The 22,639-nt window shown below is 44.3% G+C and overlaps 39 non-coding genes across 39 annotated transcripts; all 39 read right to left on the bottom strand.

Annotated features, from left to right (window-relative positions):
* Positions 1 to 27: 27 nt before the first annotated feature.
* Positions 28 to 100, bottom strand: trnae-cuc (transfer RNA glutamic acid (anticodon CUC)). The gene has a single exon. It is a non-coding gene; the product is annotated as a tRNA-Glu (tRNA).
* A 127-nt stretch (positions 101 to 227) lies between these two features.
* trnav-aac (transfer RNA valine (anticodon AAC)) lies at positions 228 to 300 on the bottom strand. Its single transcript has one exon. It is a non-coding gene; the product is annotated as a tRNA-Val (tRNA).
* A 913-nt stretch (positions 301 to 1,213) lies between these two features.
* On the bottom strand, positions 1,214 to 1,286 carry trnav-cac (transfer RNA valine (anticodon CAC)). The gene has a single exon. It is a non-coding gene; the product is annotated as a tRNA-Val (tRNA).
* A 391-nt stretch (positions 1,287 to 1,677) lies between these two features.
* On the bottom strand, positions 1,678 to 1,750 carry trnav-uac (transfer RNA valine (anticodon UAC)). Its single transcript has one exon. It is a non-coding gene; the product is annotated as a tRNA-Val (tRNA).
* Positions 1,751 to 2,354: 604 nt separating this feature from the next.
* trnav-cac (transfer RNA valine (anticodon CAC)) lies at positions 2,355 to 2,427 on the bottom strand. Its single transcript has one exon. It is a non-coding gene; the product is annotated as a tRNA-Val (tRNA).
* Positions 2,428 to 2,566: 139 nt separating this feature from the next.
* On the bottom strand, positions 2,567 to 2,639 carry trnav-aac (transfer RNA valine (anticodon AAC)). The gene has a single exon. It is a non-coding gene; the product is annotated as a tRNA-Val (tRNA).
* A 1,114-nt stretch (positions 2,640 to 3,753) lies between these two features.
* On the bottom strand, positions 3,754 to 3,826 carry trnav-aac (transfer RNA valine (anticodon AAC)). The gene has a single exon. It is a non-coding gene; the product is annotated as a tRNA-Val (tRNA).
* Positions 3,827 to 4,062: 236 nt separating this feature from the next.
* Positions 4,063 to 4,135, bottom strand: trnav-uac (transfer RNA valine (anticodon UAC)). The gene has a single exon. It is a non-coding gene; the product is annotated as a tRNA-Val (tRNA).
* An 805-nt stretch (positions 4,136 to 4,940) lies between these two features.
* Positions 4,941 to 5,013, bottom strand: trnav-aac (transfer RNA valine (anticodon AAC)). Its single transcript has one exon. It is a non-coding gene; the product is annotated as a tRNA-Val (tRNA).
* A 236-nt stretch (positions 5,014 to 5,249) lies between these two features.
* On the bottom strand, positions 5,250 to 5,322 carry trnav-uac (transfer RNA valine (anticodon UAC)). Its single transcript has one exon. It is a non-coding gene; the product is annotated as a tRNA-Val (tRNA).
* Positions 5,323 to 5,926: 604 nt separating this feature from the next.
* Positions 5,927 to 5,999, bottom strand: trnav-cac (transfer RNA valine (anticodon CAC)). Its single transcript has one exon. It is a non-coding gene; the product is annotated as a tRNA-Val (tRNA).
* A 120-nt stretch (positions 6,000 to 6,119) lies between these two features.
* On the bottom strand, positions 6,120 to 6,192 carry trnav-aac (transfer RNA valine (anticodon AAC)). The gene has a single exon. It is a non-coding gene; the product is annotated as a tRNA-Val (tRNA).
* Positions 6,193 to 6,942: 750 nt separating this feature from the next.
* trnav-uac (transfer RNA valine (anticodon UAC)) lies at positions 6,943 to 7,015 on the bottom strand. Its single transcript has one exon. It is a non-coding gene; the product is annotated as a tRNA-Val (tRNA).
* Positions 7,016 to 7,816: 801 nt separating this feature from the next.
* trnav-uac (transfer RNA valine (anticodon UAC)) lies at positions 7,817 to 7,889 on the bottom strand. The gene has a single exon. It is a non-coding gene; the product is annotated as a tRNA-Val (tRNA).
* A 1,394-nt stretch (positions 7,890 to 9,283) lies between these two features.
* trnav-uac (transfer RNA valine (anticodon UAC)) lies at positions 9,284 to 9,356 on the bottom strand. Its single transcript has one exon. It is a non-coding gene; the product is annotated as a tRNA-Val (tRNA).
* An 808-nt stretch (positions 9,357 to 10,164) lies between these two features.
* trnav-aac (transfer RNA valine (anticodon AAC)) lies at positions 10,165 to 10,237 on the bottom strand. Its single transcript has one exon. It is a non-coding gene; the product is annotated as a tRNA-Val (tRNA).
* Positions 10,238 to 10,473: 236 nt separating this feature from the next.
* Positions 10,474 to 10,546, bottom strand: trnav-uac (transfer RNA valine (anticodon UAC)). The gene has a single exon. It is a non-coding gene; the product is annotated as a tRNA-Val (tRNA).
* An 801-nt stretch (positions 10,547 to 11,347) lies between these two features.
* trnav-aac (transfer RNA valine (anticodon AAC)) lies at positions 11,348 to 11,420 on the bottom strand. The gene has a single exon. It is a non-coding gene; the product is annotated as a tRNA-Val (tRNA).
* A 1,137-nt stretch (positions 11,421 to 12,557) lies between these two features.
* On the bottom strand, positions 12,558 to 12,630 carry trnav-cac (transfer RNA valine (anticodon CAC)). The gene has a single exon. It is a non-coding gene; the product is annotated as a tRNA-Val (tRNA).
* Positions 12,631 to 12,754: 124 nt separating this feature from the next.
* Positions 12,755 to 12,827, bottom strand: trnav-aac (transfer RNA valine (anticodon AAC)). The gene has a single exon. It is a non-coding gene; the product is annotated as a tRNA-Val (tRNA).
* A 236-nt stretch (positions 12,828 to 13,063) lies between these two features.
* On the bottom strand, positions 13,064 to 13,136 carry trnav-uac (transfer RNA valine (anticodon UAC)). The gene has a single exon. It is a non-coding gene; the product is annotated as a tRNA-Val (tRNA).
* Positions 13,137 to 13,939: 803 nt separating this feature from the next.
* On the bottom strand, positions 13,940 to 14,012 carry trnav-aac (transfer RNA valine (anticodon AAC)). The gene has a single exon. It is a non-coding gene; the product is annotated as a tRNA-Val (tRNA).
* Positions 14,013 to 14,249: 237 nt separating this feature from the next.
* trnav-uac (transfer RNA valine (anticodon UAC)) lies at positions 14,250 to 14,322 on the bottom strand. Its single transcript has one exon. It is a non-coding gene; the product is annotated as a tRNA-Val (tRNA).
* A 604-nt stretch (positions 14,323 to 14,926) lies between these two features.
* trnav-cac (transfer RNA valine (anticodon CAC)) lies at positions 14,927 to 14,999 on the bottom strand. The gene has a single exon. It is a non-coding gene; the product is annotated as a tRNA-Val (tRNA).
* A 123-nt stretch (positions 15,000 to 15,122) lies between these two features.
* trnav-aac (transfer RNA valine (anticodon AAC)) lies at positions 15,123 to 15,195 on the bottom strand. The gene has a single exon. It is a non-coding gene; the product is annotated as a tRNA-Val (tRNA).
* Positions 15,196 to 15,431: 236 nt separating this feature from the next.
* Positions 15,432 to 15,504, bottom strand: trnav-uac (transfer RNA valine (anticodon UAC)). Its single transcript has one exon. It is a non-coding gene; the product is annotated as a tRNA-Val (tRNA).
* Positions 15,505 to 16,307: 803 nt separating this feature from the next.
* Positions 16,308 to 16,380, bottom strand: trnav-aac (transfer RNA valine (anticodon AAC)). The gene has a single exon. It is a non-coding gene; the product is annotated as a tRNA-Val (tRNA).
* A 237-nt stretch (positions 16,381 to 16,617) lies between these two features.
* Positions 16,618 to 16,690, bottom strand: trnav-uac (transfer RNA valine (anticodon UAC)). The gene has a single exon. It is a non-coding gene; the product is annotated as a tRNA-Val (tRNA).
* A 604-nt stretch (positions 16,691 to 17,294) lies between these two features.
* Positions 17,295 to 17,367, bottom strand: trnav-cac (transfer RNA valine (anticodon CAC)). The gene has a single exon. It is a non-coding gene; the product is annotated as a tRNA-Val (tRNA).
* A 433-nt stretch (positions 17,368 to 17,800) lies between these two features.
* Positions 17,801 to 17,873, bottom strand: trnav-cac (transfer RNA valine (anticodon CAC)). Its single transcript has one exon. It is a non-coding gene; the product is annotated as a tRNA-Val (tRNA).
* A 128-nt stretch (positions 17,874 to 18,001) lies between these two features.
* trnav-aac (transfer RNA valine (anticodon AAC)) lies at positions 18,002 to 18,073 on the bottom strand. Its single transcript has one exon. It is a non-coding gene; the product is annotated as a tRNA-Val (tRNA).
* Positions 18,074 to 18,309: 236 nt separating this feature from the next.
* On the bottom strand, positions 18,310 to 18,382 carry trnav-uac (transfer RNA valine (anticodon UAC)). The gene has a single exon. It is a non-coding gene; the product is annotated as a tRNA-Val (tRNA).
* Positions 18,383 to 18,986: 604 nt separating this feature from the next.
* Positions 18,987 to 19,059, bottom strand: trnav-cac (transfer RNA valine (anticodon CAC)). The gene has a single exon. It is a non-coding gene; the product is annotated as a tRNA-Val (tRNA).
* Positions 19,060 to 19,186: 127 nt separating this feature from the next.
* Positions 19,187 to 19,259, bottom strand: trnav-aac (transfer RNA valine (anticodon AAC)). The gene has a single exon. It is a non-coding gene; the product is annotated as a tRNA-Val (tRNA).
* A 286-nt stretch (positions 19,260 to 19,545) lies between these two features.
* trnav-aac (transfer RNA valine (anticodon AAC)) lies at positions 19,546 to 19,618 on the bottom strand. The gene has a single exon. It is a non-coding gene; the product is annotated as a tRNA-Val (tRNA).
* Positions 19,619 to 20,531: 913 nt separating this feature from the next.
* Positions 20,532 to 20,604, bottom strand: trnav-cac (transfer RNA valine (anticodon CAC)). The gene has a single exon. It is a non-coding gene; the product is annotated as a tRNA-Val (tRNA).
* Positions 20,605 to 21,037: 433 nt separating this feature from the next.
* Positions 21,038 to 21,110, bottom strand: trnav-cac (transfer RNA valine (anticodon CAC)). Its single transcript has one exon. It is a non-coding gene; the product is annotated as a tRNA-Val (tRNA).
* Positions 21,111 to 21,238: 128 nt separating this feature from the next.
* On the bottom strand, positions 21,239 to 21,311 carry trnav-aac (transfer RNA valine (anticodon AAC)). Its single transcript has one exon. It is a non-coding gene; the product is annotated as a tRNA-Val (tRNA).
* Positions 21,312 to 22,224: 913 nt separating this feature from the next.
* Positions 22,225 to 22,297, bottom strand: trnav-cac (transfer RNA valine (anticodon CAC)). Its single transcript has one exon. It is a non-coding gene; the product is annotated as a tRNA-Val (tRNA).
* Between the last annotated feature and the right edge of the window lie 342 nt (positions 22,298 to 22,639).

Raw genomic sequence — 22,639 nt, 5'->3', positions numbered from 1 at the left:
TTGAACCATTGTGAAAAAGAGATTCACTGTTCCCGCCCAGTTTCGAACTGGGGACCTTTCGCGTGAGAGGCGAACGTGATAACCACTACACTACGGAAACCTACCTACCTCTCCAAACAGTCCAACATTTTTAATTGAAGGCTCTGTAAAATGTGCATAAAGGTAATGTCTTCTAAAGCCCACAGTCGGCTAAAAAGGGTTCATACTTTACATCAAAAGGAAGCAGCTGTTTCTGCTCGGTTTTGAAACGAGGACCTTTCGCGTGTTAGGCGAACGTGATGACCACTACACTACAGAAACTCCCCACTTCCACACTAGTTCTCTTTCGCCATAATCTATACAATGATGTGCCCAAACGCAAATAGGCAATCTGCGTAAATCCCACACACAAAAGGACAAAGTTCATTCGGCGTGGCAGTCTACGCCGAGTTTCCAAATAATTTCCCTTAACTTACCTCGGAATTAAGGCGTTTGCAGCTTGGACCACCTGCCTACCAGACAGCCATTTCACCACAGAAAGAACAAAAGCCCCCACCTGTTTCCGCCCAGTTTCGAGCTGGGGACCTTTCGCGTGTAAGGCGAATGTGATAACCTCTAAGCTACGGAAACCTGCAGTCAAGGTTGGATCTGACCTTTTCATCGCACGCTTCTTGGAGCACGTATAAAATTACAGATTGCGTTGTGCTCTTCAGTCTGCAAATAGCTTTTTTTTGAGTGGCAAACCAAGCATTTTTCCAGTTGTCTGAAGGATTTCTCTGTGACCAATACTTTTTTGCTCTTTTTTAGGTTATTTAATTTAATTGTTTTTAACGTTTTACAAAATATTTTGTCTATGAGTGCACCATCCATCTGTTCATTGAAACTGCCTGGTTTAAAGTACAGAGTCTGTCGGTGTGGCAGTTACTGCCGCCTAGTGTGGCTTAATAATTGTCTTCACACCTGTGTAAAGAAAGACCTTCGTGACGTAGAGCTGCTGCCTAACAGAGGGCCACTCTGACAAATATCTTCTTTCGTGTTCCTCAGAAGAAAGCCACGCAGGCTTGAAATGGCACAAGTTTGGGTTAGGTTTAGGTCAAAAAGTGACTGCTCTTTCATTTCTGCATCAACTACACCTTTGCTGACTATATTCATGCCTCTTGGCCGCAAAGCTTCGGTAGCATTGAGTTCCTCCTCAACAGAATGCCAATTGAACCATTGTGAAAAAGAGATTCACTGTTCCCGCCCAGTTTCGAACTGGGGACATTTCGCGTGTGAGGCGAACGCGATAACCACTACACTACGGAAACCTAGCTCCCTCAAACAATCCAACATTTTTAATTGAAGGCTCTGAAAAATGTGCATAAAGGTAATGTCTTCTAAAGCCCACAGTCGGCTAAAAAGGGTTCATACTTTTCATCAAAAGGAAGCAGCTGTTTCTGCTCGGTTTCGAAACGAGGACCTTTCGCGTGTTAGGCGAACGTGATGACCACTATACTACAGAAACTCCCTACTTCCACAGTAGTTCTCTTTCGTCATAATCTATACAATGATGTGCCCAAACGCAAATAGGCAATCTGCGTAAATCCCACACACAACAGGAGTTTCCAAATAATTTCCCTCGGAATTAAGGCGTTTGCAGCTTGGACCACCTGCCTACCAGACAGCCATTTCACCACAGAAAGAAAAAAAGCCCCCACCTGTTTCCGCCCAGTTTCGAGCTGGGGACCTTTCGCGTGTAAGGCGAATGTGATAACCTCTACACTACGGAAACCTGCAGTCAAGGTTGTATCTGACATTTTCATCGCACGCTTCTTGGAGCACGAATAAAATTACAGATTGCGTTGTGCTCTTCAGTCTGCAAATAGCTTTTTTTTGAGTGGCAAACCAAGCATTTTTCCAGTTGTTTGAAGGATTGCTCTGTGACCATTACTTTTTTGCTCTTTTTTAGGTTATTTAATTTAATTGTTTTTAACATTATACGAAATATTTTGTCTTTGAGTGCACCATCCATCTGTTCATTGAAACTGCCTGGTTTAAAGTACAGAGTCTGTCGTTGTGGCAGTTACTGCTGCCTAGTGTGGCTTAATAATTGTCTTCACACCTGTGTAAAGAAAGGCCTTCGTGACGTAGAGCTGCTGCCTAACAGAGGGCCAATCTGACAAATATCTTCTTTCGTGTTCCTCAGAAGAAAGCCACGCAGGCTTGAAATGGCACGAGTGTGGGTTAGGTTTAGGTCAAACAGTGACTGCTCTTTCATTTCTGCATCAACTACACCTTTGCTGACTATATTCATGCCTCTTGGACGCAAAGCTTCGGTAGCATTGAGTTCCTCCTCAACAGAATGCCAATTGAACCATTGTGAAAAAGAGATTCACTGTTCCCGCCCAGTTTCAAACTGGGGACCTTTCGCGTGTGAGGCGAACGTGATAACCACTACACTACGGAAACCTACCTAACCTACCTACCTACCTCTAAAACAGTCCAACATTTTTAATTGAAGTCTCTGTAAAATGTGCATAAAGGTAATGTCTTCTAAAGCCCACAGTCGGCTAAAAAGGGTTCATACTTTTCATCAAAAGGAAGCAGCTGTTTCTGCTCGGTTTCGAAACGAGGACCTTTCGCGTGTTAGGCGAACGTGATGACCACTACACTACAGAAACTCCCCACTTCCACACTAGTTCTCTTTCGCCATAATCTATACAATGATGTGCCCAAAAGCAAATAGGCAATCTGTGTAAATCCCACACACAACAGGACAGAGTTCATTCGGCGTGGCAGTCTACGCCGAGTTTCCAAATAATTTCCCTTAACTTACCTCGGAATTAAGGCGTTTGCAGCTTGGACCACCTGCCTACCAGACAGCCATTTCACCACAGAAAGAAAAAAAGCCCCCACCTGTTTCCACCCAGTTTCGAGCTGGGGACCTTTCGCGTGTAAGGCGAATGTGATAACTTCTACACTATGGAAACCTGCAGTCAAGGTTGTATCTGACCTTTTCATCGCACGCTTCTTGGAGCACGAATAAAATTACAGATTGCGTTGTGCTCTTCAGTCTGCAAATAGCTTTTTTTTGAGTGGCAAACCAAGCATTTTTCCAGTTGTCTGAAGGATTGCTCTGTGACCATTACTTTTTTGCTCTTTTTTAGGTTATTTAATTTAATTGTTTTTAACATTATACGAAATATTTTGTCTTTGAGTGCACCATCCATCTGTTCATTGAAACTGCCTGGTTTAAAGTACAGAGTCTGTCGGTGTGGCAGTTACTGCTGCCTAGTGTGGCTTAATAATTGTCTTCACACCTGTGTAAAGAAAGGCCTTCGTGACGTAGAGCTGCTGCCTAACAGAGGGCCACTCTGACAAATTTCTTCGTTCGTGTTCCTCAGAAGAAAGCCACGCAGGCTTAAAATGGCACGAGTGTGGGTTAGGTTTAGGTCAAACAGTGACTGCTCTTTCATTTCTGCATCAACTACACCTTTGCTAACTATATTCATGCCTCTTGGCCGCAAAGCTTCGGTAGCGTTGAGTTCCTCCTCAAAAGAATGCCAATTGAACCATTGTGAAAAAGAGATTCACTGTTCCCGCCCAGTTTCAAACTGGGGATCTTTTGCTTGTGAGGCGAACGTGATAACCACTACACTACGGAAGCCTACCTACATCCCTCAAACAGTCCAACATTTTTAATTGAAGGCTCTGTAAAATGTGCATAAAGGTAATGTCTTCTAAAGCCCACAGTCGGCTAAAAAGGGTTCATACTTTTCATCAAAAGGAAGCAGCTGTTTCTGCTCGGTTTCGAACCGAGGACCTTTCGCGTGTTAGGCGAACGTGATGACCACTACACTACAGAAACTCCCCACTTCCACACTAGTTCTCTTTCGCCATAATCTATACAATGATGTGCCCAAAAGCAAATAGGCAATCTGTGTAAATCCCACACACAACAGGACAGAGTTCATTCGGCGTGGCAGTCTACGCCGAGTTTCCAAATAATTTCCCTTAACTTACCTCGGAATTAAGGCGTTTGCAGCTTGGACCACCTGCCTACCAGACAGCCATTTCACCACAGAAAGAAAAAAAGCCCCCACCTGTTTCCGCCCAGTTTCAAGCTGGGGACCTTTCGCGTGTAAGGCGAATGTGATAACCTCTACACTACGGAAACCTGCAGTCAAGGTTGTATCTGACCTTTTCATCGCACGCTTCTTGGAGCACGAATAAAATTACAGATTGCGTTGTGCTCTTCAGTCTGCAAATAGCTTTTTTTTGAGTGGCAAACCAAGCATTTTTCCAGTTGTTTGACGGATTGCTCTGTGACCATTACTTTTTTGCTCTTTTTTAGGTTATTTAATTTAATTGTTTTTAACATTATACGAAATATTTTGTCTTTGAGTGCACCATCCATCTGTTCATTGAAACTGCCTGGTTTAAAGTACAGAGTCTGTCGGTGTGGCAGTTACTGCTGCCTAGTGTGGCTTAATAATTGTCTTCACACCTGTGTAAAGAAAGGCCTTCGTGACGTAAAGCTGCTGCCTAACAGAGGGCCACTCTGACAAATATCTTCGTTCGTGTTCCTCAGAAGAAAGCCACGCAGGCTTGAAATGGCACGAGTGTGGGTTAGGTTTAGGTCAAACAGTGACTGCTCTTTCATTTCTGCATCAACTACACCTTTGCTGACTATATTCATGCCTCTTGGCCGCAAAGCTTCGGTAGCGTTGAGTTCCTCCTCAAAAGAATGCCAATTGAACCATTGTGAAAAAGAGATTCAGTGTTCCCGCCCAGTTTCAAACTGGGGACCTTTTGCTTGTGAGGCGAACGTGATGACCACTACACTACGGAAGCCTACCTACCTCCCTCAAACAGTCCAACATTTTTAATTGAAGGCTCTGTAAAATGTGCATAAAGGTAATGTCTTCTAAAGCCCACAGTCGGCTAAAAAGGGTTCATAATTTTCATCAAAAGGAAGCGGCTGTTTCTGCTCGGTTTCGAACCGAGGACCTTTCGCGTGTTAGGCGAACGTGATGACCACTACACTACAGAAACTCCCCACTTCCACACTAGTTCTCTTTCGCCATAATCTATACAATGATGTGCCCAAAAGCAAATAGGCAATCTGTGTAAATCCCACACACAACAGGACAGAGTTTATTCGGCGTGGCAGTCTACGCCGAGTTTCCAAATAATTTCCCTTAACTTACCTCGGAATTAAGGCGTTTGCAGCTTGGACCACCTGCCTACCAGACAGCCATTTCACCACAGAAAGAAAAAAAGCCCCCACCTGTTTCCGCCCAGTTTCGAGCTGGGGACCTTTCGCGTGTAAGGCGAATGTGATAACCTCTACACTACGGAAACCTGCAGTCAAGGTTGTATCTGACCTTTTCATCACACGCTTCTTGGAGCACGAATAAAATTACAGATTGCGTTGTGCTCTTCAGTCTGCAAATAGCTTTTTTTTGAGTGGCAAACCAAGCATTTTTCCAGTTGTTTGAAGGATTGCTCTGTGACCATTACTTTTTTGCTCTTTTTTAGGTTATTTAGTTTAATTGTATTTAACATTATACGAAATATTTTGTCTTTGAGTGCACCATCCATCTGTTCATTGAAACTGCCTGGTTTAAAGTACAGAGTCTGTCGGTGTGGCAGTTACTGCTGCCTAGTGTGGCTTAATAATTGTCTTCACACCTGTGTAAAGAAAGGCCTTCGTGACGTAGAGCTGCTGCCTAACAGAGGGCCACTCTGACAAATATCTTCGTTCGTGTTCCTCAGAAGAAAGCCACGCAGGCTTAAAATGGCACGAGTGTGGGTTAGGTTTAGGTCAAACAGTGACTGCTCTTTCATTTCTGCATCAACTACACCTTTGCTGACTATATTCATGCCTCTTGGCCGCAAAGCTTCGGTAGCGTTGAGTTCCTCCTCAAAAGAATGCCAATTGAACCATTGTGAAAAAGAGATTCAGTGTTCCCGCCCAGTTTCAAACTGGGGACCTTTTGCTTGTGAGGCGAACGTGATAACCACTACACTACGGAAACCTACCTCCCTCAAACAGTCCAACATTTTTAATTGAAGGCTCTGTAAAATGTGCATAAAGGTAATGTCTTCTAAAGCCCACAGTCGGCTAAAAAGGGTTCATATCATCAAAAGGAAGCAGCTGTTTCTGCTCGGTTTGGAACCGAGGACCTTTCGCGTGTTAGGCGAACGTGATGACCACTACACTACAGAAACTCCCCACTTGCACACTAGTTCTCTTTCGCCATAATCTATACAATGATGTGCCCAAACGCAAATAGGCAATCTGCGTAAATCCCACACACAACAGGACAGAGTTCATTCGGCGTGGCAGTCTATGCCGAGTTTCCAAATAATTTCCCTTAACTTACCTCGGAATTAAGGCGTTTGCAGCTTGGACAACCTGCCTACCAGACAGCCATTTCACCAAAGAAAGAACAAAAGCCCCCACCTGTTTCCGCCCAGTTTCGAACTGGGAACCTTTCGCGTGTGAGGAGAACGTGAGAACCACTACACTACGGAAACCTACCTACCTACCTACCTACCTCCCTCAAACAGTCCAACATTTTTAATTGAAGGCTCTGTAAAATGTGCATAAAGGTAATGTCTTCTAAAGCCCACAGTTGGCTAAAAAGGGTTCATACTTTTCATCAAAAGTAAGCAGCTGTTTCTGCTTAGTTTCGAACCGAGGACCTTTCGCGTGTTAGGCGAACGTGATGACCACTACACTACAGAAACTCCCCACTAGTTCTCTTTCGCCATAATCTATACAATGATGTGCCCAAACGCAAATAGGCAATCTGCGTAAATCCCACACACAACAGGACAGAGTTCATTCGGCGTGGCAGTCTATGCCGAGTTTCCAAATAATTTCCCTTAACTTACCTCGGAATTAAGGCGTTTGCAGCTTGGACCACCTGCCTACCAGACAGCCATTTCACCACAGAAAGAACAAAAGCCCCCACCTGTTTCCGCCCAGTTTCGAGCTGGGGACCTTTCGCGTGTAAGGCGAATGTGATAACCTCTACACTACGGAAACCTGCAGTAAAGGTTGGATCTGACCTTTTCATCGCACGCTTCTTGGAGCACGAATAAAATTACAGATTGCGTTGTGCTCTTCAGTCTGCAAATAGCTTTTTTTTGAGTGGCAAACCAAGCATTTTTCCAGTTGTCTGAAGGATTGCTCTGTGACCATTACTTTTTTGCTCTTTTTTAGATTATTTAATTTAATTGTTTTTAACGTTATACGAAATATTTTGTCGTTGAGTGCACCATCCATCTGTTCATTGAAACTGCCTGGTTTAAAGTACAGAGTCTGTTGGTGTGGCAGTTACTGCTGCCTAGTGTGGCTTAATAATTGTCTTCACACCTGTGTAAAGAAAGGCCTTCGTGACGTAGAGCTGCTGCCTAACAGAGGGCCACTCTGACAAATATCTTCTTTCGTGTTCCTCAGAAGAAAGCCACGCAGGCTTGAAATGGCACGAGTGTGGGTTAGGTTTAGGTCAAAGAGTGACTGCTCTTTCATTTCTGCATCAACTACACCTTTGCTGACTATATTCATGCCTCTTGGCCGCAAAGCTTTGGTAGCGTTGAGTTCCTCCTCAACAGAATGCCAATTAAACCATTGTGAAAAAGAGATTCACTGTTCCCGCCCTGTTTCGAACTGGGGACCTATCGCGTGTGAGGCGACCGTGATAACCACTACACTACGGAAACCTACCTCCCTCAAACAGTCCAACATTTTTAATTGAAGGCTCTGTAAAATGTGCATTAAGGTAATGTCTTCTAAAGCCCACAGTCGGCTAAAAAGGGTTCATACTTTTCATCAAAAGGAAGCAGCTGTTTCTGCTCGGTTTCGAACCAAGGTCCTTTCGCGTGTAAGGCGAACGTGATGACCACTACACTACAGAAACTCCCCACTTCCTCACTAGTTCTCAAATAGGCAAATAGGCAATCTGTGTAAATCCCACACACAACAGGACAGAGTTCATTCGGCGTGGCAGTCTACGCCGAGTTTCCAAATAATTTCCCTTAACTTACCTAGGAATTAAGGCGTTTGCAGCTTGGACCACCTGCCTACCAACCAGCCATTTCACCACAGAAAGAAAAAAAGCCCCCACCTGTTTCGAGCTGGGGACCTTTCGCATGTAAGTCGAATGTGATAACCTCTACACTACGGAAACCTGCAGTGAAGGTTGGATCTGACCTTTTCATCGCACGCTTCTTGGAGCACGAATAAAATTACAGATTGCGTTGTGCTCTTCAGTCTGCAAATAGCTTTTTTTTGAGTGGCAAACCAAGCATTTTTCCAGTTGTCTGAAGGATTGCTCTGTGACCATTACTTTTTTGCTCTTTATTAAGTTATTTAATTTAATTGTTTTTAACGTTATACGAAATATTTTGTCTTTGAGTGCACCATCCATCTGTTCATTGAAACTGCCTGGTTTAAAGTACAGAGTCTGTCGGTGTGGCAGTTACTGCTGCCTAGTGTGGCTTAATAATTGTCTTTACACCTGTGTAAAGAAAGGCCTTCGTGACATAGAGTTGCTGCCTAACAGAGGGCCACTCTGACAAATATCTTCTTTCGTGTTCCTCAGAAGAAAGCCATGCAGGCTTGAAATGGCACGAGTGTGGGTTAGGTTTAGGTCGAACAGTGACTGCTCTTTCATTTCTGCATCAACTACACCTTTGCTGACTATATTCATGCCTCTTGGCATGAAAAAAGCCGAAAGCTTCGGTAGCGTTGAGTTCCTCCTCTACAGAATGCCAATTGAACCATTGTGAAAAAGAGATTCACTGTTCCCACCCAGTTTCAAACTGGGGACCTTTCGCGTGTGAGGCGAACGTGATAACCACTACGCTACGGAAACCTACCTACCTCTCTCAAACAGTCCAACATTTTTAATTGAAGGCTCTGTAAAATGTGCATAAAGGTAATGTCTTCTAAAGCCCACAGTCGGCTAAAAAGGGTTCATACTTTTCATCAAAAGGAAGCGGCTGTTTCTGCTCGGTTTCAAACAGAGGACCTTTCGCGTGTTAGGCGAACGTGATGACCACTGCACTACAGAAACTCCCCACTTCCACACTAGTTCTCTTTCGCCATAATCTATACAATGATGTGCCCAAAAGCAAATAGGCAATCTGTGTAAATCCCACACACAACAGGACAGAGTTCATTCGGCGTGGCAGTCTACGCCGAGTTTCCAAATAATTTCCCTTAACTTACCTCGGAATTAAGGCGTTTGCAGCTCGGACCACCTGCCTACCAGACAGCCATTTCACCACAGAAAGAAAAAAAGCCCCCACCTGTTTCCGCCCAGTTTCGAGCTGGGGACCTTTCGCGTGTAAGGCGAATGTGATAACCTCTACACTACGGAAACCTGCAGTCAAGGTTGTATCTGACCTTTTCATCGCACGCTTCTTGGAGCACGAATAAAATTACAGATTGCGTTGTGCTCTTCAGTCTGCAAATAGCTTTTTTTTGAGTGGCAAACCAAGCATTTTTCCAGTTGTTTGAAGGATTGCTCTGTGACCATTACTTTTTTGCTCTTTTTTAGGTTATTTAATTTAATTGTTTTTAACATTATACGAAATATTTTGTCTTTGAGTGCACCATCCATCTGTTCATTGAAACTGCCTGGTTTAAAGTACAGAGTCTGTCGGTGTGGCAGTTACTGCTGCCTAGTGTGGCTTAATAATTGTCTTCACACCTGTGTAAAGAAAGGCCTTCGTGACGTAGAGCTGCTGCCTAACAGAGGGCCACTCTGACAAATATCTTCGTTCGTGTTCCTCAGAAGAAAGCCACGCAGGCTTGAAATGGCACGAGTGTGGGTTAGGTTTAGGTCAAACAGTGACTGCTCTTTCATTTCTGCATCAACTACACCTTTGCTGACTATATTCATGCCTCTTGGCCGCAAAGCTTCGGTAGCGTTGAGTTCCTCCTCAAAAGAATGCCAATTGAACCATTGTGAAAAAGAGATTCAGTGTTCCCGCCCAGTTTCAAACTGGGGACCTTTTGCTTGTGAGGCGAACGTGATAACCACTACACTACGGAAGCCTACCTACCTCCCTCAAACAGTCCAACATTTTTAATTGAAGGCTCTGTAAAATGTGCATAAAGGTAATGTCTTCTAAAGCCCACAGTTGGCTAAAAAGGGTTCATACTTTTTTTAATCAAAAGGAAGCGGCTGTTTCTGCTCGGTTTCGAACCGAGGACCTTTCGCGTGTTAGGCGAACGTGATGACCACTACACTACAGAAACTCCCCACTTCCACATTAGTTCTCTTTCGCCATAATCTATACAATGATGTGCCCAAAAGCAAATAGGCAATCTGTGTAAATCCCACACACAACAGGACAGAGTTCATTCGGCGTGGCAGTCTATGCCGAGTTTCCAAATAATTTCCCTTAACTTACCTCGGAATTAAGGCGTTTGCAGCTTGGACCACCCGCCTACCAGACAGCCATTTCACCACAGAAAGAAAAAAAGCCCCCACCTGTTTCCGCCCAGTTTCGAGCTGGGGACCTTTCGCGTGTAAGGCGAATGTGATAACCTCTACACTACGGAAACCTGCAGTCAAGGTTGTATCTGACCTTTTCATCGCACGCTTCTTGGAGCACGAATAAAATTACAGATTGCGTTGTGCTCTTCAGTCTGCAAATAGCTTTTTTTTGAGTGGCAAACCAAGCATTTTTCCAGTTGTCTGAAGGATTGCTCTGTGACCATTACTTTTTTGCTCTTTTTTAGGTTATTTAATTTAATTGTTTTTAACATTATACGAAATATTTTGTCTTTGAGTGCACCATCCATCTGTTCATTGAAACTGCCTGGTTTAAAGTACAGAGTCTGTCGGTGTGGCAGTTACTGCTGCCTAGTGTGGCTTAATAATTGTCTTCACACCTGTGTAAAGAAAGGCCTTCGTGACGTAGAGCTGCTGCCTAACAGAGGGCCACTCTGACAAATTTCTTCGTTCGTGTTCCTCAAAAGAAAGCCACGCAGGCTTAAAATGGCACGAGTGTGGGTTAGGTTTAGGTCAAACAGTGACTGCTCTTTCATTTCTGCATCAACTACACCTTTGCTAACTATATTCATGCCTCTTGGCCGCAAAGCTTCGGTAGCGTTGAGTTCCTCCTCAAAAGAATGCCAATTGAACCATTGTGAAAAAGAGATTCACTGTTCCCGCCCAGTTTCAAACTGGGGATCTTTTGCTTGTGAGGCGAACGTGATAACCACTACACTACGGAAGCCTACCTACATCCCTCAAACAGTCCAACATTTTTAATTGAAGGCTCTGTAAAATGTGCATAAAGGTAATGTCTTCTAAAGCCCACAGTCGGCTAAAAAGGGTTCATATCATCAAAAGGAAGCAGCTGTTTCTGCTCGGTTTGGAACCGAGGACCTTTCGCGTGTTAGGCCAACGTGATGACCACTACACTACAGAAACTCCCCACTTGCACACTAGTTCTCTTTCGCCATAATCTATACAATGATGTGCCCAAACGCAAATAGGCAATCTGCCTAAATCCCACACACAACAGGACAGAGTTCATTCGGCGTGGCAGTCTATGCCGAGTTTCCAAATAATTTCCCTTAACTTACCTCGGAATTAAGGCGTTTGCAGCTTGGACAACCTGCCTACCAGACAGCCATTTCACCAAAGAAAGAACAAAAGCTCCCACCTGTTTCCGCCCAGTTTCAAACTGGGAACCTTTCGCGTGTGAGGAGAACGTGAGAACCACTACACTACGGAAACCTACCTACCTACCTACCTCCCTCAAACAGTCCAACATTTTTAATTGAAGGCTCTGTAAAATGTGCATAAAGGTAATGTCTTCTAAAGCCCACAGTTGGCTAAAAAGGGTTCATACTTTTCATCAAAAGTAAGCAGCTGTTTCTGCTTAGTTTCGAACCGAGGACCTTTCGCGTGTTAGGCGAACGTGATGACCACTACACTACAGAAACCACCCACTAGTTCTCTTTCGCCATAATCTATACAATGATGTGCCCAAACGCAAATAGGCAATCTGCGTAAATCCCACACACAACAGGACAGAGTTTATTCGGCGTGGCAGTCTATGCCGAGTTTCCAAATAATTTCCCTTAACTTACCTCGGAATTAAGGCGTTTGCAGCTTGGACCACCTGCCTACCAGACAGCCATTTCACCAAAGAAAGAACAAAAGCCCCCACCTGTTTCCACCCAGTTTCGAGCTGGTGACCTTTCGCGTGTGAGGAGAACGTGATAACCACTACACTACGGAAACCTACCTACCTACCTACCTACCTACCTCCCTCAAACAGTCCAACATTTTTAATTGAAGGCTCTGTAAAATGTGCATAAAGGTAATGTCTTCTAAAGCCCACAGTCGGCTAAAAAGGGTTCATACTTTTCATCAAAAGGAAGCAGCTGTTTCTGCTCGGTTTCGAAACGAGGACCTTTCGCGTGTTAGGTGAATGTGATGACCACTACACTACAGAAACTCCCCACTTTCACACTAGTTCTCTTTCGCCATAATCTATACAATGATGTGCCCAAACGCAAATAGGCAATCTGCGTAATTCCCAGGAGAGATTCACTGGGAGGTTCCCACCCAGTTTCGAACTGGGGACCTTTCGCGTGTGAGGCGAACGTGATAACCACTACACTACGGAAACCTACCTCCCTCAAACAGTCCAACATTTTTAATTGAAGGCTCTGTAAAATGTGCATAAAGGTAATGTCTTCTAAAGCCCACAGTCGGCTAAAAAGGGTTCATACTTTTCATCAAAAAGAAGCAGCTGTTTCTGCTCAGTTTCGAACCGAAGACCTTTCGCGTGTTAGGCGAACGTGATGACCACTACACTACAGAAACTCCCTACTTCCACAGTAGTTCTCTTTCGCCATAATCTATACAATGATGTGCCCAAACTCAAATAGGCAATCTGCGTAAATCCCACACACAACAGGACAGAGTTCATTCGGCGTGGCAGTCTACGCCGAGTTTCCAAATAATTTCCCTTAACTTATCTCGGAAATAAGGCGTTTGCAGCTTGGACCACCTGCCTACCAGACAGCCATTTCACCACAGAAAGAACAAAAGCCCCCACCTGTTTCCGCCCAGTTTCGAGCTGGGGACCTTTCGCGTGTAAGGCGAATGTGATAACCTCTACACTACGGAAACCTGCAGTCATGGTTGGATATGACCTTTTCATCGCACGCTTCTTGGAGCACGTATAAAATTACAGATTGCGTTGTGCTCTTCAGTCTGCAAATAGCTTTTTTTTTAGTGGCAAACCAAGCATTTTTCCAGTTGTCTGAAGGATTTCTCTGTGACCATTACTTTTTTGCTCTTTTTTAGGTTATTTAATTTAATTGTTTTTAACGTTATACGAAATATTTTGTCTTTGAGTGCACCATCCATCTGTTCATTGAAACTGCCTGGTTTAAAGTACAGAGTCTGTCGGTGTGGCAGTTACTGCTGCCTAGTGTGGCTAAATAATTGTCTTCACAACTGTGTAAAGAAAGGCCTTCGTGACGTAGAGCTGCTGCCTAACAGAGGGCCACTCTGACAAATATCTTCTTTCGTGTTCCTCAGAAGAAAGCCACGCAGGCTTGAAATGGCACGAGTGTGGGTTAGGTTTAAGTCAAACAGTGACTGCTCTTTCATTTCTGCATCAACTACACCTTTGCTGACTATATTCATGCCTCTTGGCCGCAAAGCTTCGGTAGCATTGAGTTCCTCCTCAACAGAATGCCAATTGAACCATTGTGAAAAAGAGATTCACTGTTCCCGCCCAGTTTCAAACTGGGGACCTTTCACGTGTGAGGCCAACGTGATAACCACTACACTACGGAAACCTACCTACCTCTAAAACAGTCCAACATTTTTAATTGAAGTCTCTGTAAAATGTGCATAAAGGTAATGTCTTCTAAAGCCCACAGTCGGCTAAAAAGGGTTCATACTTTTCATCAAAAGGAAGCAGCTGTTTCTGCTCGGTTTCAAACCAAGGACCTTTCGCGTGTTAGGCGAACATGATGACCACTACACTACAGAAACTCCCTACTTCCACAGTAGTTCTCTTTCGCCATAATCTATACAATGATGTGCCGAAAACGCAAATAGGCAATCTGCGTAAATCCCACACACAACAGGACAGAGTTCATTCGGCGTGGCAGTCTACGCCGAGTTTCCAAATAATTTCCCTTAACTTATCTCGGAATTAAGGCGTTTGCAGCTTGGACCACCTGCCTACCAGACAGCCATTTCACCACAGAAAGAACAAAAGCCCCCACCTGTTTCCGCCCAGTTTCAAGCTGGGGACCTTTCGCGTGTAAGGCGAATGTGATAACCTCTACACTACGGAAACCTGCAGTCAAGGTTGGATCTGACCTTTTCATCGCACGCTTCTTGGAGCACGAATAAAATTACAGATTGCGTTGTGCTCTTCAGTCTGCAAATAGTTTTTTTTTGAGTGGCAAACCAAGCATTTTTCCAGTTGTCTGAAGGATTGCTCTGTGACCATTACTTTTTTGCTCTTTTTTAGGTTATTTAATATAATTGTTTTTAACGTTATACGAAATATTTTGTCTTTGAGTGCACCATCCATCTGTTCATTGAAAATGCCTGGTTTAAAGTACAGAGTCTGTCGGTGTGGCAGTTACTGCTGCCTAGTGTGGCTTAATAATTGTCTTCACACCTGTGTAAAGAAAGGCCTTCGTGACGTAGAGCTGCTGCCTAACAGAGGGCCACTCTGACAAATATCTTCTTTCGTGTTCCTCAGAAGAAAGCCACGCAGGCTTGAAATGGCACGAGTGTGGGTTAGTTTTAGGTCAAACAGTGACTGCTCTTTCATTTCTGCATCAACTACACCTTTGCTAACTATATTCATGCCTCTTGGCTGCAAAGCTTCGGTAGCGTTGAGTTCCTCCTCAACAGAATGCCAATTGAACCATTGTGAAAAAGAGATTCACTGTTCCCGCCCAGTTTCGAACTGGGGACCTTTCGCGTGTGAGGCGAACGTGATAACCACTACACTACGGAAGCCTACCTCCCTCAAACAGTGCAACATTTTAATTGAAGGCTCTGTAAAATGTGCATGAAGGTAATGTCTTCTAAAGCCCACAGTCGGCTAAAATGGGTTCATACTTTTCATCAAAAGGAAGCAGCTGTTTCTGCTCGGTTTCAAACCGAGGATCTTTCGCGTGTTAGGCGAACGTGATGACCACTACACTACAGAAACTCCCCACTTCCACACTAGTTCTCTTTCGCCATAATCTATACAATGATGTGCCCAAACGCAAATAGGCAATCTGCGTAAATCCCACACACAACAGGACAGAGTTCATTCGGCGTGGCAGTCTATGCCGAGTTTCCAAATAATTTCCCTTAACTTATCTCGGAAATAAGGCGTTTGCAGCTTGGACCACCTGCCTACCAGACAGCCATTTCACCACAGAAAGAACAAAAGCCCCCACCTGTTTCCGCCCAGTTTCGAGCTGGGGACCTTTCGCGTGTAAGGCGAATGTGATAACCTCTACACTACGGAAACCTGCAGTCAAGGTTGGATCTGACCTTTTCATCGCACGCTTCTTGGAGCACGTATAAAATTACAGATTGCGTTGTGCTCTTCAGTCTGCAAATAGCTTTTTTTTTAGTGGCAAACCAAGCATTTTTCCAGTTGTCTGAAGGATTTCTCTGTGACCATTACTTTTTTGCTCTTTTTTAGGTTATTTAATTTAATTGTTTTTAACGTTATACGAAATATTTTGTCTTTGAGTGCACCATCCATCTGTTCATTGAAACTGCCTGGTTTAAAGTACAGAGTCTGTCGGTGTGGCAGTTACTGCTGCCTAGTGTGGCTAAATAATTGTCTTCACAACTGTGTAAAGAAAGGCCTTCGTGACGTAGAGCTGCTGCCTAACAGAGGGCCACTCTGACAAATATCTTCTTTCGTGTTCCTCAGAAGAAAGCCACGCAGGCTTGAAATGGCACGAGTGTGGGTTAGGTTTAGGTCAAACAGTGACTGCTCTTTCATTTCTGCATCAACTACACCTTTGCTGACTATATTCATGCCTCTTGGCCGCAAAGCTTCGGTAGCATTGAGTTCCTCCTCAACAGAATGCCAATTGAACCATTGTGAAAAAGAGATTCACTGTTCCCGCCCAGTTTCAAACTGGGGACCTTTCACGTGTGAGGCCAACGTGATAACCACTACACTACGGAAACCTACCTACCTCTAAAACAGTCCAACATTTTTAATTGAAGTCTCTGTAAAATGTGCATAAAGGTAATGTCTTCTAAAGCCCACAGTCGGCTAAAAAGGGTTCATACTTTTCATCAAAAGGAAGCAGCTGTTTCTGCTCGGTTTCAAACCAAGGACCTTTCGCGTGTTAGGCGAACATGATGACCACTACACTACAGAAACTCCCTACTTCCACAGTAGTTCTCTTTCGCCATAATCTATACAATGATGTGCCGAAAACGCAAATAGGCAATCTGCGTAAATCCCACACACAACAGGACAGAGTTCATTCGGCGTGGCAGTCTACGCCGAGTTTCCAAATAATTTCCCTTAACTTATCTCGGAATTAAGGCGTTTGCAGCTTGGACCACCTGCCTACCAGACAGCCATTTCACCACAGAAAGAACAAAAGCCCCCACCTGTTTCCGCCCAGTTTCAAGCTGGGGACCTTTCGCGTGTAAGGCGAATGTGATAACCTCTACACTACGGAAACCTGCAGTCAAGGTTGGATCTGACCTTTTCATCGCACGCTTCTTGGAGCACGAATAAAATTACAGATTGCGTTGTGCTCTTCAGTCTGCAAATAGTTTTTTTTTGAGTGGCAAACCAAGCATTTTTCCAGTTGTCTGAAGGATTGCTCTGTGACCATTACTTTTTTGCTCTTTTTTAGGTTATTTAATATAATTGTTTTTAACGTTATACGAAATATTTTGTCTTTGAGTGCACCATCCATCTGTTCATTGAAAATGCCTGGTTTAAAGTACAGAGTCTGTCGGTGTGGCAGTTACTGCTGCCTAGTGTGGCTTAATAATTGTCTTCACACCTGTGTAAAGAAAGGCCTTCGTGACGTAGAGCTGCTGCCTAACAGAGGGCCACTCTGACAAATATCTTCTTTCGTGTTCCTCAGAAGAAAGCCACGCAGGCTTGAAATGGCACGAGTGTGGGTTAGTTTTAGGTCAAACAGTGACTGCTCTTTCATTTCTGCATCAACTACACCTTTGCTAACTATATTCATGCCTCTTGGCCGCAAAGCTTCGGTAGCGTTGAGTTCCTCCTCAACAGAATGCCAATTGAACCATTGTGAAAAAGAGATTCACTGTTCCCGCCCAGTTTCGAACTGGGGACCTTTCGCGTGTGAGGCGAACGTGATAACCACTACACTACGGAAACCTACCTCCCTCAAACAGTGCAACATTTTTAATTGAAGGCTCTGTAAAATGTGCATGAAGGTAATGTCTTCTAAAGCCCACAGTCGGCTAAAATGGGTTCATACTTTTCATCAAAAGGAAGCAGCTGTTGCTGCTCGGTTTCAAACCGAGGATCTTTCGCGTGTTAGGCGAACGTGATGACCACTACACTACAGAAACTCCCCACTTCCACACTAGTTCTCTTTCGCCATAATCTATACAATGATGTGCCCAAACGCAAATAGGCAATCTGCGTAAATCCCACACACAACAGGACAGAGTTCATTCGGCGTGGCAGTCTATGCCGAGTTTCCAAATAATTTCCCTTAACTTACTTCGGAATTAAGGCGTTTGCAGCTTGGACCACCTGCCTACCAGACAGCCATTTCACCAAAGAAAGAACAAAAGCCCCCACCTGTTTCCGCCCAGTTTCGAACTGGGGACCTTTCGCGTGTGAGGAGAACGTGATAACCACTACACTACGGAAACCTACCTACCTCACTCAAACAGTCCAACATTTTTTATTGAAGGCTCTGTAAAATGTGCATAAAGGTAATGTCTTTTAAAGCCCACAGTCGGCTAAAAAGGGTTCATACTTTTCATCAAAAGGAAGCAGCTGTTTCTGCTCGGTTTCGAACCGAGGACCTTTGCGTGTTAGGCGAACGTGATGACCACTACACTACAGAAACTCCCCACTTCCACACTAGTTCTCTTTCGCCATAATCTATACAATGATGTGCCCAAACGCAAATAGGCAATCTGCGTAAATCCCACACACAACAGGACAGAGTTCATTCGGCGTGGCAGTCTATGCCGAGTTTCCAAATAATTTCCCTTAACTTACCTTGGAATTAAGGCGTTTGCAGCTTGGACCACCTGCCTACCAGACAGCCATTTCACCACAGAAAGAACAAAAGCCCCCACCTGTTTCCGCCCAGTTTCGAGCTGGGGAACTTTCGCGTGTAAGGCGAATGTGATAACCTCTACACTACGGAAACCCCCAGTCAAGGTTGGATCTGACCTTTTCATCGCACGCTTCTTGGAGCACGTATAAAATTACAGATTGCGTTGTGCTCTTCAGTCTGCAAATAGCTTTTTTTTTAGTGGCAAACCAAGCATTTTTCCAGTTGTCTGAAGGATTTCTCTGTGACCATTACTTTTTTGCTCTTTTTTAGGTTATTTAATTTAATTGTTTTTAACGTTATACGAAATATTTTGTCTTTGAGTGCACCATCCATCTGTTCATTGAAACTGCCTGGTTTAAAGTACAGAGTCTGTCGGTGTGGCAGTTACTGCTGCCTAGTGTGGCTTAATAATTGTCTTCACACCTGTGTAAAGAAAGACCTTCGTGACGTAGAGCTGCTGCCTAACAGAGGGCCACTCTGACAAATATCTTCTTTCGTGTTCCTCAGAAGAAAGCCACGCAGGCTTGAAATGGCACGAGTGTGGGTTAGGTTTAGGTCAAACAGTGACTGCTCTTTCATTTCTGCATCAACTACACCTTTGCTGACTATATTCATGCCTCTTGGCCGCAAAGCTTCGGTAGCATTGAGTTCCTCCTCAACAGAATGCCAATTGAACCATTGTGAAAAAGAGATTCACTGTTCCCGCCCAGTTTCGAACTGTGGATCTTTCGCGTGTGAGGCGAACGTGATAACCACTACACTACGGAAACCTACCTACCTCTCCAAACAGTCCAACATTTTTAATTGAAGGCTCTGTAAAATGTGCATAAAGGTAATGTCTTCTAAAGCCCACAGTCGGCTAAAAAGGGTTCATACTTTTCATCAAAAGGAAGCAGCTGTTTCTGCTCGGTTTCGAAACGAGGACCTTTCGCGTGTTAGGCGAATGTGATGACCACTACACTACAGAAACTACCCACTTCCACACTAGTTCTCTTTCGCCATAATCTATACAATGATGTGCCCAACCGCAAATAGGCAATCTGCGTAATTCCCAGGAGAGATTCCCACCCAGTTTCGAACTGGGGACCTTTCGCGTGTGAGGCGAACGTGATAACCACTACACTACGGAAACCTACCTCCCTCAAACAGTCCAACATTTTTAATTGAAGGCTCTGTAAAATGTGCATAAAGGTAATGTCTTCTAAAGCCCACAGTCGGCTAAAAAGGGTTCATACTTTTCATCAAAAGGAAGCAGCTGTTTCTGCTCGGTTTCGAACCGAGGACCTTTCGCGTGTTAGGCGAACGTGATGACCACTACACTACAGAAACTCCCTACTTCCACAGTAGTTCTCTTTCGCCATAATCTATACAATGATGTGCCCAAACGCAAATAGGCAATCTGCGTAAATCCCACACACAACAGGACAGAGTTCATTCGGCGTGGCAGTCTATGCCGAGTTTCCAAATAATTTCCCTTAACTTATCTCGGAATTAAGGCGTTTGCAGCTTGGACCACCTGCCTACCAGACAGCCATTTCACCACAGAAAGAACAAAAGCCCCCACCTGTTTCCGCCCAGTTTCAAGCTGGGGACCTTTCGCGTGTAAGGCGAATGTGATAACCTCTACAGTACGGAAACCTGCAGTCAAGGTTGGATCTGACCTTTTCATCGCACGCTTCTTGGAGCACGAATAAAATTACAGATTGCGTTGTGCTCTTCAGTCTGCAAATAGTTTTTTTTTGAGTGGCAAACCAAGCATTTTTCCAGTTGTCTGAAGGATTGCTCTGTGACCATTACTTTTTTGCTCTTTTTTAGGTTATTTAATATAATTGTTTTTAACGTTATACAAAATATTTTGTCTTTGAGTGCACCATCCATCTGTTCATTGATACTGCCTGGTTTAAAGTACAGAGTCTGTCGGTGTGGCAGTTACTGCTGCCTAGTGTGGCTTAATAATTGTCTTCACACCTGTGTAAAGAAAGGCCTTCGTGACGTAGAGCTGCTGCCTAACAGAGGGCCACTCTGACAAATATCTTCTTTCGTGTTCCTCAGAAGAAAGCCACGCAGGCTTGAAATGGCACAAGTGTGGGTTAGGTTTAGGTCAAACAGTGACTGCTCTTTCATTTCTGCATCAAATACACCTTTGCTGACTATATTCATGCCTCTTGGCCGCAAAGCTTCGGTAGCATTGAGTTCCTCCTCAACAGAATGCCAATTGAACCATTGTGAAAAAGAGATTCACTGTTCCCGCCCAGTTTCGAAGTGGGGACCTTTCGCGTGTGAGGCGAACGTGATAACCACTACACTACGGAAACCTACCTCCCTTAAAGAGTCCAACATTTTTAATTGAAGGCTCTGTAAAATGTGCATAAAGGTAATGTCTTCTAAAGTCCACAGTCGGCTAAAAAGGGTTCATACTTTTCATCAAAAGGAAGCAGCTGTTTCTGTTCGGTTTCGAACCGAGGACCTTTTGAGTGTTAGGCGAACGTGATGACCACTACACTACAGAAACTCCCCACTTCCACACTAGTTCTCTTTCGCCATAATCTATACAATGATGTGCCCAAACGCAAATAGGCAATCTGCGTAAATCCCACACACAACAGGACAGAGTTCATTCGGCGTGGCAGTCTATGCCGAGTTTCCAAATAATTTCCCTTAACTTACCTCGGAATTAAGGCGTTTGCAGCTTGGACCACCTGCCTACCAGACAGCCATTTCACCAAAGAAAGAACAAAAGCCCCCACCTGTTTCCGCCCAGTTTCGAACTGGGGACCTTTCGCGTGTGAGGAGAACGTGATAACCACTACACTACGGAAACCTACCTACCTCTCTCAAACAGTCCAACATTTTTTATTGAAGGCTCTGTAAAATGTGCATAAAGGTAATGTCTTCTAAAGCCCACAGTCGGCTAAAAAGGGTTCATACTTTTCATCAAAAGGAAGCAGCTGTTTCTGCTCGGTTTCGAACCGAGGACCTTTCGCGTGTTAGGCGAACGTGATGACCACTACACTACAGAAACTCCCCACTTCCACACTAGTTCTCTTTCGCCATAATCTATACAATGATGTGCCCAAACGCAAATAGGCAATCTGCGTAAATCCCACACACAACAGGACAGAGTTCATTCGGCGTGGCAGTCTACGCCGAGTTTCCAAATAATTTCCCTTAACTTATCTCGGAATTAAGGCGTTTGCAGCTTGGACCACCTGCCTACCAGACAGCCATTTCACCACAGAAAGAACAAAAGCCCCCACCTGTTTCCGCCCAGTTTCAAGCTGGGGACCTTTCGCGTGTAAGGCGAATGTGATAACCTCTACACTACAGAAACCTGAAGTCAAGGTTGGATCTGACCTTTTCATCGCACGCTTCTTGGAGCACGTATAAAATTACAGATTGCATTGTGCTCTTCAGTCTGCAAATAGCTTTTTTTTGAGTGGCAAACCAAGCATTTTTCCAGTTGTCTGAAGGATTTCTCTGTGACCATTACTTTTTTGCTCTTTTTTAGGTTATTTAATTTAATTGTTTTTAACGTTATACAAAATATTTTGTCTTTGAGTGCACCATCCATCTGTTCATTGAAACTGCCTGGTTTAAAGTACAGAGTCTGTCGGTGTGGCAGTTACTGCTGCCTAGTATGGCTTAATAATTGTCTTCACACCTGTGTAAAGAAAGACCTTCGTGACGTAGAGCTGCTGCCTAACAGAGGGCCACTCTGACAAATATCTTCTTTCGTGTTCCTCAGAAGAAAGCCACGCAGGCTTGAAATGGCACGAGTGTGGGTTAGGTTTAGGTCAAACAGTGACTGCTCTTTCATTTCTGCATCAACTACACCTTTGCTGACTATATTCATGCCTCTTGGCCGCAAAGCTTCGGTAGCATTGAGTTCCTCTTCAACAGAATGCCAATTGAACCATTGTGAAAAAGAGATTCACTGTTCCCGCCCAGTTTCGAACTGGGGACCTTTCGCGTGTGAGGCGAACGTGATAACCACTACACTACGGAAACCTACCTACCTCTCCAAACAGTCCAACATTTTTAATTGAAGGCTCTGTAAAATGTGCATAAAGGTAATGTCTTCTAAAGCCCACAGTCGGCTAAAAAGGGTTCATACTTTTCATCAAAAGGAAGCAGCTGTTTCTGCTCGGTTTCGAGACGAGGACCTTTCGCGTGTTAGGCGAACGTGATGACCACTACACTACAGAAACTCCCCACTTCCACACTAGTTCTCTTTCGCCATAATCTATACAATGATGTGCCCAAACGCAAATAGGCAATCTGCGTAAATCCCACACACAACAGGACAGAGTTCATTCGGCGTGGCAGTCTATGCCGAGTTTCCAAATAATT

The sequence above is a fragment of the Carassius carassius genome, chromosome 22 (genome assembly GCF_963082965.1).
Source record: "Carassius carassius chromosome 22, fCarCar2.1, whole genome shotgun sequence".
Classification (NCBI taxonomy): Eukaryota; Metazoa; Chordata; class Actinopteri; order Cypriniformes; family Cyprinidae; genus Carassius; species Carassius carassius.
The sequence above is the reverse complement of the archived record's forward strand: the minus strand, read 5'-3'. Positions and strand labels throughout refer to the sequence as shown.